Below are 17,090 nucleotides of genomic sequence, written 5' to 3' on the forward strand. Positions count from 1 at the left end.
TCGAGTGGCAAAATGCAGAAGGGCCCCACGCAGATCGTGGAGATGCTGGAGGGCTCACCTTTGGTGCAGATGCTGCTCGAGGGTTGGGCTTCTGAGGACCCAAAGTACAACTTGGAGGGAGCCTCGGTTGTTGCACTTGTCAGCTTGTCGTAGTCGTTCCAAGATGGCTGGCTCCACGTGTCTCGGTGCCTCCACGGGTCTCCTCTTTTCAGGGACTGTGGATCGGGCGGTGAGAGGTCTTTAGGTCCAGGTCTTGTCAGTCTCTGGGCTCGGGCTCCGGCGGGAGGCGGCGGCAAAGCAGACGTTGATGCGCTGGATGGTGCTTGCGTTAGCAAGGTGGTCACTCCCTGACCACAGGGGAGATTTTCTTCAGTCTTCTGTGCAGCAGAATGTCGAAGTTCCCGTCTTCTTCTTAGTTTCAAGTTGATTCCAGGATGTCTGAAGTCTTAGGACACAGCTCCTACCTTTATTCGGATTCTAGGGGCCGGACTACCTGCTAGGTCCCTCCCTATGGGTGGGACCAGGAAGGGGGGTGGTTACACCCCCAATCCTTTGTCCAGCTCGCCCCAGGCCCGGGACTGGTGTGCCCCAGGACCGGTTTGAACTGGCATATGCCCCGAGGCTCCTTGTGAGCAACAGGCATGTCTGGTTTCTTTCAAGCCCTACCTGACCAATACACAAAATCCTGTCTGGGGTGGTGCATGCACCTCCCCTGGCAGGAAACCCTTTGTCCACACCTCCCAAGCTGGAAGGACTCCCAGCAGCAGGAGGGCAGACTTGTGTCTGTGGTGGCAGCATCCATTTTGTGGAGCTGAGGCTATGTCTGATTTTACCCGGGTTTCAGGCACTGTACATGTCGTGTCCCTCTAGAAGGGTGGAATGCTAACCCCGTCGCCAGAATTGGCGAGGGGTTAGTATTCCAATTCGTATGACACCTTACTCGACATGTTTTGATAAAGCCAAACCAAAGATAGCATTTAACCGCGAGGTTCATAATGCACTTAAGAGTATATGGTATGACGATATCTGGAAACAGTAGAAGGAAGTTGTTCCGACCACTGCAGACAGGCTCAGCTCATGCCAGAGCACCATCTCACATGGAACCAAGCACTCTGCCTTCAGGATTGTTAAGGCCTGCCATAGGAGTGACTTATAGGTTACCAGGTGTCCCATTTAAGTTTAGGTATAGGTATACTACACCTAAGTAAGAGGTGATTACACCAACTTACCCCAGCTGAGTGATCAGCCAGTTGTGTCAGATTGTTAGGCCAAGCCTGGGGTGGCATAATACATGCTTCAGCCCCTGGCAGGCCTTGGGTACACCAATGCCCTGGGTACCTAGTGTACACTGGTACAGGGGCTGACAGGGTGATCCAACCAATTGGGTATGTACCTAGGGTACATGGAGTCCATTTTAAAGAGAGAACAGCCAGGCTGAGATCCTGAATAGCAGGATCTCAGGCCAACTAAGTCGAAAAACCAGCTAGACACTAGGCAAAAATTTGGGGGTAACCATAGTCAGATATCCACCTTCCTACACAACCCCCCCCCAAACGAAGGGAGATAAGGCTGACCTTGACCAGGTAAGCCTATATTGCCCAAGTGGCCATATAAGGAGGAACCAGCACTGGCATGGTTACCCCCTGTCTCATGGTCCACTAAGCAATCCCTCACCCTAAGGGTATCAGAGGGTCTCCACCATAGGGAATCTCTACCTTTGGCGTGTCTTGGCAAAGTAAAAGGCTGGTGTTGAGATGGAGTACTGAAGTGAGTGTCCTCAAAGTGAGGCCTCAGCTTCCTCCAATCATCCTTCACCATGGATGCCTTTCTTTCCTTAACTGAGTTGCACTGTGCTCTCAGGGTCAGCCTCTGGCTACCTAAAGCTGGAGGCTGGGTCCCTTTTGTGGGCTTACTGGAGGGACAGGTCAGGTTTGGGGCCCTAAGGTCCCAGGTTTGCCTGTGCCCAACAGAATCCCTCTGGGGGAGGTCCCTAACTACCTGTAAAGGAGATCCCTCAGGAATGTTTTTACCCATCACCTGACTAGGGCTACTAGCCAGGCAATCCTCATTCTTTTGATGGGGGGGTTCTTGTGGACAGGGGCCCTCTGGGGGTCCACTGGCCTCCCTGACCTCTGCAGTCCTGGGCTGACTGGGGCAGGGTAGAGAGAGGCAGGTTACCTGCACCAGACTGGGTCCCACCTTGGAAGGGGCCACTGACATCAGAGGCTCTGCCAGGCCAGGCCTGGCTACCTCTGGGGCAGTTCCTTCACAAGGGGTGAGGTCAGATCCCTGAGGAGGCTGACCTTTTCCTAATGTCTGGGGAGAGGGAGACTTTTCTTCCTCCCCACTACTCTCAGTTTGTGTGGAGTGATCCATTGTTTCAGGCTTCACTACACCTATGTCAGTCTGAGTATAGGCTGAGACCATTACAGCCTTGCCAACCTTTTCAGGGGGGCACTCAGTTTGTGTTTGAGCTGTGACTGTCACAGCTCTGCCAGTCTCTACAGGGAAGTCTTTCTGTGCCTGGGCTGTGGCTACCACTGCCCTTCCAACCTTTTCAGGGAGGAAATCTATTTGGACAGGGGTTGTGAATGGCACAACCCCCCTACCCTTTTGTGACAGGCCTACCATTTTAGAATGGGTGTCTTGTTCAACTCCAGCCCAGGCTGAGAGTTCTAAGTCATTCCCCAGTAAGCAGTCTACAGGCAAGGTTGGGGACACTGCTACCCTTTTAGGGCCAGTGACCCCTCCCCAGCTGAGACATACCTCTGCCATGGGATGACTGTTTTGTTTGCCATCAATGTTAGTCACCTGGTAGGAGAAACCAGGCAAAAGCTGCTCAGAGGGAACTAGCCAATGGGCCACCATTGTGATGCTAGCTCCAGTGTCTCTGTAGGCCTCAGCTTTTGTACCATTGATGTAGGGCTCCTGTCTGTACCTACCCAAGGTGTTGGGACAGGCAGTGAAGTTGGCAAACCCCATGCCACCATCACAGACAAGAGTGGTTGCTGTAGGGGAATTGGCTAAGCCAGGGTCCCCCTGTGTTCCCCAAGTAAACCCACCCAAATTTTTGGGGGCACTCCCACCACCTGGGGGATTACTGCTGACAGTAATAGGTGGTGTGACAGGAGTAATTGGAGGAACAGTTTTGTTTTTAGCCCTTGGGCAACCGCTGTCAGTTTTCCAATGCCCAGGAGTTTTACACTCATGGCAGTAGGGCTTTTTAGCTGTGGTAGAGGAGGGAGCTTGGGACCCACCACCCTGTGTGGAGTTTTGGGGCCCTGAGGAAGGTTTCTCTTTTTCTTTATCCCCACCCTTCTCTTGAGGCTTGGTGGTATCTTTCTTTTGGTCACCACCCTGGTTTTTAGGCCTGATCCTGGTCCTGACCCATTTATCTGCCCTCTTTCCCAATTCTTGGGGAGAGGTCAAATCTGAGTCTACCAGGTGTTGATGGAGAAGCTGGTTTTGACAATTACTTAAAATCTGCTCTCTCATCATCAAATTGTACAATCCTGTATAATCAGACACCTTACTTCCCAGCAACCAACCCTCCAAAGCCTTAGTGGCACATTCCACATATTCAGACCAGTCCTGAGTCTGTGTCTTCTGGGTGTCTCTGAACATTAACCTGTACTGTTCAGTGGTTAAGCCTAACCCATCAACTAGGACACTCTTCAGGACTCTGTAATTTCTGACATCCTCTTCTCTAACAGTGAGGAGTCTATCTCTGCCTCTCCCCTCAAAGGAGAGCCATAAGATTGCTGCCCACTGGTCTTCAGGAACCTGCTGCACTTTGCAGGCTCTCTCAAGAGCAGTCATCCATTTGTGGATGTCATCCCCACTTTTGTAGGGGGGCACAATCTTGGACAGGTTCCTATTGTCAAAGACCCTATCTTTGTCCCTAGGGACATTGCTGCCACCAGTGGGTATAGACCCACTCTCTCTAGGCTGCCTAGCCTTGTTCAGTTTTTCTTCCATCAGGGCTACTTCTAGCTCCTGCTTCCTGATCCTCAGCTGGGCTTCCTGCATTCTGGCCTCATGTTCCCTCCTCTGAGGGGTGGTCAGTCTCCTTCTGGAGTGACCTTGAGAGCCTCTAGAGCCATGGGAAGCATTGGAGTCACCTGAGCGATTCCTTTGCCTTCCAAGCCCTGTGTTAAGTCCACTGGGGAGATCCAATGGGGTGAACCCACTGTCAGTCCCCAACAGCCTTAGTTTAGCTGGGCCAAGTATAACACTTGGCACTGGGCTAGTTCTCCCTTCATCCCCACTCACATCTGTATCCCCATCTCTTTCCTCCCCTGTAGTATGGTTCTCATCTAAGGGATGGCTATTGGAACTGGGTACCTCTGTAGTATCTTCAGAAGGGGGGCCTCCTGTTCCTGACCCTAAGGGGGCTAACTGGGAAGCTTTCTTGAGTGCTCTCTGATTCTCATCATTCTGTAAGAGCTCTCTGAGCTCAGCAGAGTTTGGGTTCTTGGGCTGTTTAAGGCCTCTAAGAGTTGCCAAATGCCTGAGCTCATTCTGATTAAGGGTAGCAAAGCTGGATGGTGCCCTCTGGGGGTCACTCTCAACAGAGATGGGTACAGTGGACCCCTCTGCCCCGGCCATTGCTCTTAAGTGTGGGTGGATGTGTTGCAATCTACCTACACTTGGGTTTACCTACTAAACCTATCTAGTAGTTGTAGTCAGGGTGTGCTACTCCCTTTGCTCTACAACAACTAAGTTCAGTAGAACCTATGTATATCTAATCTTGTTTTATATGTACCTACAGGTACCTATGTGATCTTTCAATTGGTAACCAAGAGATTACAATGGTAAAACACAGCAAGCTCAAATCCAACCGCTGCTCACCAATGTGAGAAGTTGGCCTGGTATATGATGCTCAATAGTTAAAGTGATCACCTTGTACCATGCCAAGCAACCCTTATGGTGTGGTTGTAAGTCAACCTTTTCGGACTAGCTGCCCTAGTGGTAGCGTAGGCTAAGCAGTCTTTGAGGCTAAACTCGTGAAGCGTGTTAAGCCAGCTGTTTTACCAAATGCAACCCCCTTTTATACCAATGAAAGGACACCACACAGATATATATTCAAAATATATATGTATTTATTTCTCAAAGTAACCCCTAGTCTCTTTATGAGCACAGGAGCACAAATCGTCAAACAAGATTATCACAGAATACACAGAAGTTGCACTTTATATGGATAGGCCCTGGTGGCCACTCGAACCATATACTAAAATAGTGGTATAAGTACCACGAACAGAAAAGGGAAAAGGCCTAGGGCCTCTAGAATCGCTGGGCCTACAAGGAGCTAACGTCAGTTAGTGACCAGGAGGTCCACGGGTGGCGTGTGCAGAGCAAATAGTCACACGCGTGCTCCCATAGGTTTCAATGGGTGCGTAAAAAGTACAAAGTTACTGCAAAAGGAATCTTCCGGATGACCTAGGAACTTAAGATTTGGAACACAGGCACTAGAGATGTAATACTACACTTGGGCACAGGTGTGCCAGCTTTACCTCACCCACAGGAAGCGGGTGCATAGGCCTCGAAGTGCGTCGGGTTTCTTCTATCTGTTCCGTTGATCCTGGGACAAAGATGCTGCAGGCGGTCGGTCGGGAAGAGATGCAGTGGATCCAAGAGTGGATCGGAGATGTTGAAGACCTGTAAGCAGAGGGGACAGTGTTCACAGTCACTAGCCAGTGACCAGCGTGGCACCAGGTGGGTACCAGGCGATGTCGGGTGCAAACAGGAAGGAAGGTGTAGCTTGACTCTGCAGCCACGTGGTCCCTGAAGGTCGACGACGTCCAGGAGTCGGCTCACGAGCTGTCCCACGCAGGCTCTCGCTGTCGGCGGTGTCGGCGACTGGATTGAAGCAAACAAACCTTGGCAAAAGCAATTGTAGGAGGATTCGGAAATCAGCTGTTGGTTCTGACCAGCAAGGTCAGAGGAATTGCTCCTTTGGAGGGGAGCAAGGGCCAGTCTGGAGCAACCAGACCAGCGGTGTTTGTCGTAGATTTCGTCGCCAAGATGGCCACTAGCCAGCGGGCCAGCAACCGGTTAGGCGCGTCGAGTGGCAAAATGCAGAAGGGCCCCACGCAGATCGTGGAGATGCTGGAGGGCTCACCTTTGGTGCAGATGCTGCTCGAGGGTTGGGCTTCTCAGGACCCAAAGCACAACTTGGAGGGAGCCTCGGTTGTTGCACTTGTCAGCTTGTCGTAGTCGTTCCAAGATGGCTGGCTCCACGTGTCTCGGTGCCTCCACGGGTCTCCTCTTTTCAGGGACTGTGGATCGGGCGGTGAGAGGTCTGGAGGTCCAGGTCTTGTCAGTTTCTGGGCTCGGGCTCCGGCGGGAGGCGGCGGCAAAGCAGACGTTGATGCGCTGGATGGTGCTTGCGTTAGCAAGGTGGTCACTCCCTGACCACAGGGGAGATTTTCTTCAGTCTTCTGTGCAGCAGAATGTCGAAGTTCCCGTCTTCTTCTTAGTTTCAAGTTGATTCCAGGATGTCTGAAGTCTTAGGACACAGCTCCTACCTTTATTCGGATTCTAGGGGCCGGACTACCTGCTAGGTCCCTCCCTATGGGTGGGACCAGGAAGGGGGGTGGTTACACCCCCAATCCTTTGTCCAGCTCGCCCCAGGCCCGGGACTGGTGTGCCCCAGGACCGGTTTGAACTGGCATATGCCCCGAGGCTCCTTGTGAGCCACAGGCATGTCTGGTTTCTTTCAAGCCCTACCTGACCAATACACAAAATCCTGTCTGGGGTGGTGCATGCACCTCCCCTGGCAGGAAACCCTTTGTCCACACCTCCCAAGCTGGAAGGACTCCCAGCAGCAGGAGGGCAGACTTGTGTCTGTGGTGGCAGCATCCATTTTGTGGAGCTGAGGCTATGTCTGATTTTACCCGGGTTTCAGGCACTGTACATGTCGTGTCCCTCTAGAAGGGTGGAATGCTAACCCCGTCGCCAGAATTGGCGAGGGGTTAGTATTCCAATTCGTATGACACCTTACTCGACATGTTTTGATAAAGCCAAACCAAAGATAGCATTTAACCGCGAGGTTCATAATGCACTTAAGAGTATATGGTATGACGATATCTGGAAACAGTAGAAGGAAGTTGTTCCGACCACTGCAGACAGGCTCAGCTCATGCCAGAGCACCATCTCACATGGAACCAAGCACTCTGCCTTCAGGATTGTTAAGGCCTGCCATAGGAGTGACTTATAGGTTACCAGGTGTCCCATTTAAGTTTAGGTATAGGTATACTACACCTAAGTAAGAGGTGATTACACCAACTTACCCCAGCTGAGTGATCAGCCAGTTGTGTCAGATTGTTAGGCCAAGCCTGGGGTGGCATAATACATGCTTCAGCCCCTGGCAGGCCTTGGGTACACCAATGCCCTGGGTACCTAGTGTACACTGGTACAGGGGCTGACAGGGTGATCCAACCAATTGGGTATGTACCTAGGGTACATGGAGTCCATTTTAAAGAGAGAACAGCCAGGCTGAGATCCTGAATAGCAGGATCTCAGGCCAACTAAGTCGAAAAACCAGCTAGACACTAGGCAAAAATTTGGGGGTAACCATAGTCAGATATCCACCTTCCTACACAGTTTTTATCTTTTTCCTTATTTATTGTCTCTCCATCAGCAGCATTCTTGTCTTATTCAGTTTGGCATCTCATCATTCTTCACCTTTCCTTCGTTGTCTAGAAATAGGATTTCCTGAACATCCGTCTCTTCTCCAATATCGGATAAGATAACTCTCAGGATTTCCGATTCTTCTTCTTCCTCAACCACTTCTGGTATAGTCACCTCTGGATTTTCTTGGCTATCTGCCTCTTCTTTAATTTCAGGCAGGGCTACATATGTCCATTCCGGCGACTTATACTTCTGGTTAGGCTTCCTCATTCTTTTGCTTTCCTCAATTACAACTGTTTCTTCGTCTTTTGATTTTTCTTGACTCGTTATTTCATTCACCTGTTCAGCTCTTGGTGATTTCACTCGTGTCAGTTGGTATCTCAACTTCTTTATTTTATTCGGCCAAACTTCATCCTTTGCTGATCTTTTCAGTTTATTTCCTTTATCATTCCTTTCAGTCCTCCAAGCTCTCTTTCTTAAGACTCGACCTTCTGGTACTTCATCTTCACTTTCTTCCGACTCTGTTTCAACTTGCTTTTTCCTTCCAACCTCTTTTCTTCCTTTTGCTTCTTTCGTTTTCCCTACTTCTGTCCCTCCTCGGGTTTCTTGCGCACAATCTTCCTGCTGGTTACTTGTCCCTTTCTCTAACTGGATGTTGAAATTCCCTACACCTCCCCGGGGGTCTTCCGCAAGAATCCTTCCCTCTCTCTCTGTATCTGGCACCTGTCCATCTAATTTTGTTACTTCAGGTGGAATTTCTCTCAATTTTTCATCTGGAATTTCTTTATCAACAATTTCTTTAATTGTCTTTTCACTATCTTTTTCTTTTCTCGAATGTAAAGTTGCTTGTTCAGTCTCTGAGTCTGAGCTAGTATCAGAAATTTGTAATCTTCTTTTCAATGAAATACTTTTTGGGATGACTGTTTGATCTGTCTCCAATTCCCCCCTTTCAGGGTTTTCTTTTGTTCTTGTCTCTTCCTCGTCTGATTCAGTACTTGATTCTGTCTCATCAAAATATTCCTTGTCTGTGCTATCCACTGGATTTGGGATTCTCAACGTGTGACTTGCATAAATCCAGTTTTTGATTCCAGCACACTTTCCAGCTGTTGTTGTAGTCAAAATCACTTGTCGTGGTTTTCCCCACCTTGGAACCAAACTGTTTCTTCTTCTGTGTACTTTGATTCTTACCCAGTCCCCTGGGCTCAGGTCATGAGCTTGCTTCTTTTCAAGGGTGGTGGCATCCGCTCCAACCTGATGAAACACAGAATGAACTGCGTCAGCCAGGCTTTTACAGTAATCCAACACCATGTCATCAGTTATAGGCAACAATTTGTTGACTGGTATGAACACATGGCGCATTGCTCTTCCCATGATAATTTCATGGGGGCTCAGCCCTGTGGTTCTGTCTGGAATTGATCTAATTGTCATGAGTACTAGAGGCAAGACATCAGGCCATTTCATACCCGTGGCTAAACACATTTTCCCTATCCTGTTTTTGATAGTATCATTCATTTGTTCCACCACACCAGAAGCTTCTGGGCGATAGGCACTATGTAGTTTTTGCTGTACATTTAATGCTTCACAAATGAGTTTTATGATCTCTGGAAATGTCTTCCTCGATCTGATTCAATTGTTACTGGGAACCCGAATCTGGGAATAAATTCCCTCAAAAGCAATTTTGCCACTGTGATTCCATCATTTCGTCTCGTTGGGTAAGCTTCTACCCATCTCGAAAACAAACAGACCATAACTAGAACATACCTCAACCTGTTACAAGGAGGCATTTCAATAAAGTCTACGTGCATTCTGGTAAAAGGTCCTCCTTCTCGACCTATTGCTCCTAGACTCACCACTGTCTTTCTTCCTGGGTCACATTGCTGACATATAAGACATCTCTGACAAAGACTTTCTGCTACAAGTCTAAATTTTGCATTGTACCAGGTCTGTTTAAACGACCTAATCATGGCATCTCTCCCTACGTGTCCATGATACATCTGTGCCATGGCAGACATCATGCTATCAGGCATAACTGGTCTCCCATCCTGATAGACCCATACATGATCCTTCTCTCTTGGTGCACATCCTGCTTTTACCCACTGTTTCATTTCCTCATCTCCTGCTTCTTCCTGCACTTGCCTCACTTCCTCCCAGGTACCCACAATGTTAGTAAACAGTAAGGTGCAAGAAGTCACTTCTTTCTCCTTTTCCCTATTGATTGAATTCTTGTTTCGTGCACAGTATTGAGCCATATCATTAGCGTATTTGTTGCCTACGGCGATGTAATCGCCGGACTGATTATGTGCAGCACACTTCACAACAGCCAATTGTTTAGGCAGCTGTATCACCTCAAGCAATTTTCCAACCACTTCAGCATTCTTAATGGGCGTTCCACTTGATGTCAGAAATCCTCTCTGTAGCCATATTTGGCCAAAGTCATGACTGGCTGTCAGTGATCACAGTCACTCTCACACCTTTTCCAATCTTACATGCTCTAGTCAAAGCAACAAGTTCAGCTACTTGGGTTGATTTCACTCCTTTCAGATAGGATGCTTCCATTACTGCAGCAACCGTGCATACTGCATATGCTGCATTCAACATTCCATCATCTGTTCTCAAGCAAGAACCATCTACAAACATCACAAAATCACTTTCTAGCAATGGTACATCTTTTAAATCTGGACGTGGCTTGATACAGAAATCGAGTACATCCAGACAATCATGATCTGCTTCATCTCTGACTTCCACTTTCTCAGCATCTGGCAATAATGTTGAAGGATTCACATTCAAACACCTCTCAAGGCTCACATTTGTTGCACCTAATATGACTAATATGACTTTCTCATATTTAGTCAGCCGACTATGTGTCATGTATTGAGTGCGACTCTTTGTTAAAAGGATTGCCACATCATGAGGTACAAACACTTTCACAGGATACCCCATCACAATTCCTTCACTCTGTTCCCGGCTTCGACATGTAGCAGCCACTGCTTTCAAACACCCAGGTAAAGCTACAGCTACTGGGTCTAGCATTGATGAAAAATATGCAATTGGGCTTCTCAGTTTTCCATGTTTCTGAATTAATACAGAAAGTGCACATCCATTCCTCTAACTGCAATACAACTCAAACTCCTTCTCATAGTCCGGCATTCCCAATGCTGGCGCTTCACACAAACCATCTCTCAATTGTTTAAAAGCTGCCAATTCTTCTTTGTTCAAATCAATGGGATCTCTCACATCACTTTTTGTCAAGCGTACCAATGGCTTTGCGATCAGGGAGAAATTGCTTATCCATTGACGACAATATCCAACCATTCCAAGAAACATCCTTACCTCTCTTTGTGTCATAGGGGCTCTCATTCCTTTTATGATCCTGATTCTGTCTATTGTTATTTTCCTCAGACCCTTTTCGAGGTTATGGCCTAAGTAATGTACTTCTTTCTTACAAAATTGCAATTTTGATGGTGATACCTTAAGTCCTTCATCAGCTATATGATTCAACAATGTTATAGTGTCCGTTACACAGGCCTCGCGAGTCTTCGATGCCACAAGTAGGTCGTCAATATATTGTACTAACACTGAATTCTCGGGCATCTCTAAACTTTCTAAAGATTTCTTCAATATCTGATTAAAGGGGCTTTCTGTATACCCCTGTGGAATTCAGCACCATGCCAAAATACGCTCGCCAAAACGAAACGCATAAATCTGCTGGCTGTCATGGTGCAATGGGATGGAAAAGAAAGCATGGCATAAATCAATTACAGTATACTATTCTGCTTCATGGGGAATCTGATACAGAATCACAGATGGATTTGGTACAATAGGACAACATGGCACAACAATTTTATCTATCTTTCTCAAATCTTGTACTATCCTGAACTTTCCATTAGGTTTTTTCAGTCCCATAATTGGGGAATTACATGGACTACTCATTATTTCCCTCAAAATGCCCTGTTTTATCATTCTCTCAATTATAGGAGAAACTCCTTCAATTATCTCAGGTGTCAATTTATACTGCGGAATATTTGGATAACTTATTCCTTCTTTCACTGTTATTTTTACTGGGTCAACATTTCTCATTAATCCCAGACTTTACAGTTTGTTTCAATTCTTTGGGTAGGTCATCAGGGTAAAATACAGCATAGGCTTCAGTAACCTCAGTTTCTTTGTTTGCCATAGTCATTTTATACAATACATCCTCATCAGGGGTCTCAAATGCTATACCATCAGGAGTACAGAATATAGTGCAATTCATTTGGCACAACAAATCCCTTCCTAACAAATTCACAGGACTTGTATCGCACACAACAAAGCGGTGCATTTCAGCAAATTTCCCTATGGTAACTTTTACAGGTTCTGTCAGATAAGTTTTAGTCTGTCTGTTGGATACACCAACTACTTGGATCGTTTCATCCGAGAGAGGAAGATTTTTAACATCAGCTGATCTAACAGTTGATCGAGTAGCACCAGTATCTACTAGGAAAGTAACATTTTCGTTATTTATCTTTCCATCCACAAATGGGCCTGTCTGGTCTACTTCTAGAGTTGCGCCAAGTACGCACTCTTCTCCCTCCCTTCGGCACCGTCAATAACCTTCTTCCAAATTGCTTGCATCACGTTATAGCCAATACTGCGAAACAGCGCACGGCAGCTTAGTTACCTGTTCTTCGTTGTAGAATCCTGTCTCATTACTGTATTTCTGTGAATTTTTGCTTTGTGGAAAAGGCGGTTTTGGCACCGGATTCTGTTGGGTTACAACCGGCTGCTGTCGCTGCGGTTGACCACTCACCTCATTCTGCACCTGTGGATTTAATGATGCATCTTCATTATTAGTACTTGGGGGAAATTTACACTCGGATTTCCAATGCCCTATCCTACCGTAATTATGACATGGGAATTTCTTTTTAGCTTCTTCTATGTTAAAATTTCAATTACCTTTCCCAGGAGTGAACCTTTTGGGGCCTATATTATTCGCTTGTTCCACTAACTGGGCTTCCTGTCTCTCTGCCACCTTTACTTGTGCCCACATAGCCTTTTCTTTTAATTTACGTTGTTTGGCCTCAATCTCATCACTGAAATATTTTGCGTGTCTCAATACTTCATCTATTTTCTTGTTTTGCCAATCTACAGTATGTTGCTTGATCATTTCACTATTTCTGGACGTAGACCATATAGAAATCTGTGTACAAAATGACTCAAGTCCCTTTTGCTCAAATTTTCAACACCACTAAATTGTTTAAAAGCCAAAATCAACCTCGCATAGTAGGCATGTACCGACTCCTTACTTTCCTGATGTGTTCTGTCAATTTTCACCCAATCGGTTTCTTTAGGAGGTACTTTATTTTTCAAAAAGACAATGACCTGTTCATATTTTTTCATTACCTCCGGGTCAGGGGCTCCTGTCTTTGAATCCCTAGGGTATTCTTATGTGGGCCAATTTATCATAAGTTTGCACTCTGTCCATAAATCTGCTGGTACTATTATGTCAAACAGGCTGTTTAGATCAATCCATAACACTTTAGATAATTTTACAAATCTGTCCACCTGCCTATACCACTCGACGGGCTTTTTACGTAGTCGAGGGAAATCATTTGTGAATGACAAAATATCTTGTCTATTCCATGGGACATGTACATATCCTCCTCCTGGAATTTCTCTCATAGGGCATTCTGTTACTACCTTCTCCTTTTCTCTAACGGGGAAAGCTGCAAAAGTTTTATCTGAGGCGTCATCTCGTTTTCGATACAATCTGCTTCTCCATTTGTCGACATCTCCCCATTTTCTCAGCAAGATAATTATTTCCTTAATCTGACTCATTCGTCCTGCGGTATTCAAATTTTTAATGTCCTTTTCAGTGAAATCTATTCAATATGGTTTCTGCAGGGCTTTTATCTTTTCAATATCAATACCCATTTCATTTGCTACTTCTTCTAAACTTTCATGCAGACTTTTTGCTCTCCAAGTTATGCTTTTACACAGAAACAGTAACTCCTCATCTTGGTAGGTTTTTAACTTCTCTGTGGGGATAGTTCCTACTATTAACTCTTCCAGTACCATTTGTAGTTTGGCTACATCTATTGATTGAGATTCTTTGTCTTTTCTCTGCAGACTTCTCAACCATTCGCTCAGTTCCTCTGAAGATGGGCCTATTGGTTTTTCTACATTAGTTTGTTCTAAGTCCCTTTGGGTTTCAAATACTGATTACATCTTCACAGTAGGGTTTTCTGCTACATTTGGGCCTAGAAGTGGGCTATTCGAGGCATTTGGCTCAATCGTACCCATTGTCTGTCTCCATTGATTCACATTTAAGCTCTGCTTTGCCTTTTCAATCTGTTTATTACTGTTATAAGGAACCATTAAACAATGTTCACTATCCTTCTGTTTGTTAAAAATAGGCATCACAGGGCCTATAGTCACCGGAACAGTTACAGCTTCTAAATTTTTGGTCAATTTTCTTATCTTTTCAGTTAATTCTAAGGTTGTTTTTGCTAACTCTGCTGAATTTTCACTATTCATTTTATCATCTGATTTTCTCTCTATTTCTCCCATTGCTTTACTTTTCCCTAATTCTTGAGGTACTGGTTCTGTCTTAATGATTCGCAAAGTTTCTCTCATTGGGGCACTTGGTGTCAACATTTCAGATTCTGGTTGATACGGAGGTGGATTTTTATAAAATATGTCATCAAGAACATCATCCTTTAGTTTGTTCACTCCATACCCTTTTGGTTGTAAATTATGTCTCTTTTCCGTATATATTTTTTACCTCCAACTCCTTCAACCATTCTTACAGGAAACAAACCTTCGGTCATACTCGCATTCCACCACCTTCTCATTCTCTCATCATGAGTATCATGCCCGTATCTGCCAAACATGTATTTATACCTTCCGCCACTTCTCTGTCATGCATTTCATCTTCCCATTCTGTTAGTGCTTCAAATTGTGTTGGTCTAGGTCTCGGTTCTAGATTCATCATTCTTTCTCTCAAATTTCTCAAAACCGCAAAATTTAACGAACCATGCTCTGGAAATGCTAAAACTCCGTCATTCTTGGTATATTTCACCAAATTATCTAACCAAATACAAGTGGAATTTCCGTATTTCGCAACCATAAAGAATGCGGGGGTTTTCGGTGGGGGAAGCAACTGTCCTTCCCTAGTCACAATCGGTTTGTCCTTTTTAAACCACTTCTTGATTTTTCCAAACCAGGACTTTTTCTCCTTTTCAGGTGGATCGTAATACATCATTTTGTCTTTTCGTGTATCGCTAGTCTCTTCTTTATGACTATTCTATCATTTTAGCCAATCGTAGCGCAACTCACACTAACGCACCAATCCGGAGTGTCTACGTCACCCTGTAATTCTCTACTCCTAGCGCGACTCACACTAACGCACCAATCCGGAGCGTCTAAGTCTTTAGCTGACTGGCCAATCCCAGCGCAGTCTTTCTGACGTCAGCAGCCGCTGCTCTTACTCCAGCTTCAACTGACCCCTCCTTTACAAAATGTTCTCGGTAAGCTCTTTTCGCTTTTTCTAACTTACAAATCTGTTAGTAACAACATAAAAACGCCACCATTGTCCGCTTCTCTAACCAAGAATAGTTAATGACCTTTCTCACAAGAATTCCGTCTTTCCCGAGAGCAGCGCTTACCTCTGCCCCACTACGGAATCGTTACTTCCGTTGATAAAGTAGCACATCCCTCTACCTTACCCTTCTAACAAGCATTAGCTAACCGTTTCTCCAGAATTAAGACACCTAGTTGGAGACCCAATGCAAAGAAATTATTAGGAAAGAAGAGCAAGAATCGTGACCCTTTCTATTCTATTGTCATTTTCTAATGAAAGTCAAGTCTAAATGATACATTTTACAATATTTGGACTTCATCCATTGGTTAGTTAGGATCGTTCGATGCTGAAGTAAGCAAATTTGGTATAATTCACGTGGTTATGTCATGGGTTCTTCTAAAGTCAGTCCATACTGGTTTGCTTGTGGAAGTCCATTGTTTTTCGTCTTGGCAGTCATCCCATACTGACCTTGTTCGGGTACACCACGTTTAGAGCTCATGTTGAGGTCTAGAAGCCTTGGTCGCATCGGCGCACTTCGCTCCATGCCTCGTGGGACAGTGGCCATTTTCGTCGTGTCACGTCGGTGGCCATAGTTGTTTTTAGGCCCAACGATAACTTAAGAGAAACAAACACAAACGAATAATTAATACATAGAAATAATGAATAAAGTGTTAAACCCTCACTAATTCCCTTATGTGCTTGTAATTATCTAGCGTATAGCAACATTCAACGCGTTCATATTCACCAATTGATGTCATCTAGTGCAACATTACGAAAACATCATGAAAGCAACATATACCATGCAGTTTCCTATTTTCTACAGTTAGTATGTGTACATGGGTTAATAAATAAAATTATTCAGCCATGCAAATGCTAATCCCACGTGTATTTTGATTATTAGTAATATCGATTAGTCTTCATGCATACACATTATTATTATAATTAATATATTATTCTAATTAGTATAGGCATGCAAATTAAGAGGGGGGTATACAACATTTTACACTACCCGCTCCATCAGCATCACGGCGTTGCGTGCCGCATCGCCTCGGAAGAGCAGTAAGAAACCGATGCATCACCTCCCTTTGCAGGGAAGAACCGACGCATCACCCTTCTTGCGTGTAAGGAACCGATGCATAACCTTCCCTGCAAAACTTTTGTTGTATAGCGTTACACATCTTAAGGTGCATTGAACTCAAAGTGTCGCATTTTAACATCTAAAGAGAACTAAGCTAATTCTACCATTTTAAGTACAGTATTATGGATTTTTGTCTTTTGTGGTCTTGTGATAAATCTATATAAAGAATACTTATTTTTTATATAAAACTTGTGTGGTGTCCATCTGTAGTGTTGTCACTTGGTTACTGTATGTGTTCACAAATGCTTTACAAACTGCCTCTGAGATAAACCTGTCTGCTCGTGCCAAGCTACCAAGGGGGTGAGCAGGGGTTATTTTAGGAGTGTAACCCCTTACCCTGACTAGACGCAAGGGTCCCTATTTGGACAAAGGTACCTACCTCTGCCAAGTAGAGACCCCCAAATCCAACAGGGTTGAAACCCCTAAACCGGTCCTAGGATGCTTGTTTTTAGTCCAGGGAGGACGTGGCCTGGCATTTCGGGCTGGACTGTTCCCATTGGGCGCAGGGTCAAGACTGATTTGCATATGGCTGGGTTAAAACTGGAATGGCATGTTTAGCAATAAAAGTTGGATTTAGGCCCAGATCTCTGTACTGGGAACAATGTATGACATTGTTCTGCCTTCTGTCCATCAATTGTGCTTTTTGCATGGGTCACCCCGAGTGGGACGGGTATGCCCAGACGTGGGTCCCGTGTTCTTTATGCCACTGGAGTAAAGATATCCTGGCTGTTGATGGGTGAAAGCACGAAATCGGTGCCATGA

Source organism: Triturus cristatus, chromosome 1_1, assembly GCF_964204655.1.
Source record: "Triturus cristatus chromosome 1_1, aTriCri1.1, whole genome shotgun sequence".
In the NCBI taxonomy this organism is placed as follows: domain Eukaryota; kingdom Metazoa; phylum Chordata; class Amphibia; order Caudata; family Salamandridae; genus Triturus; species Triturus cristatus.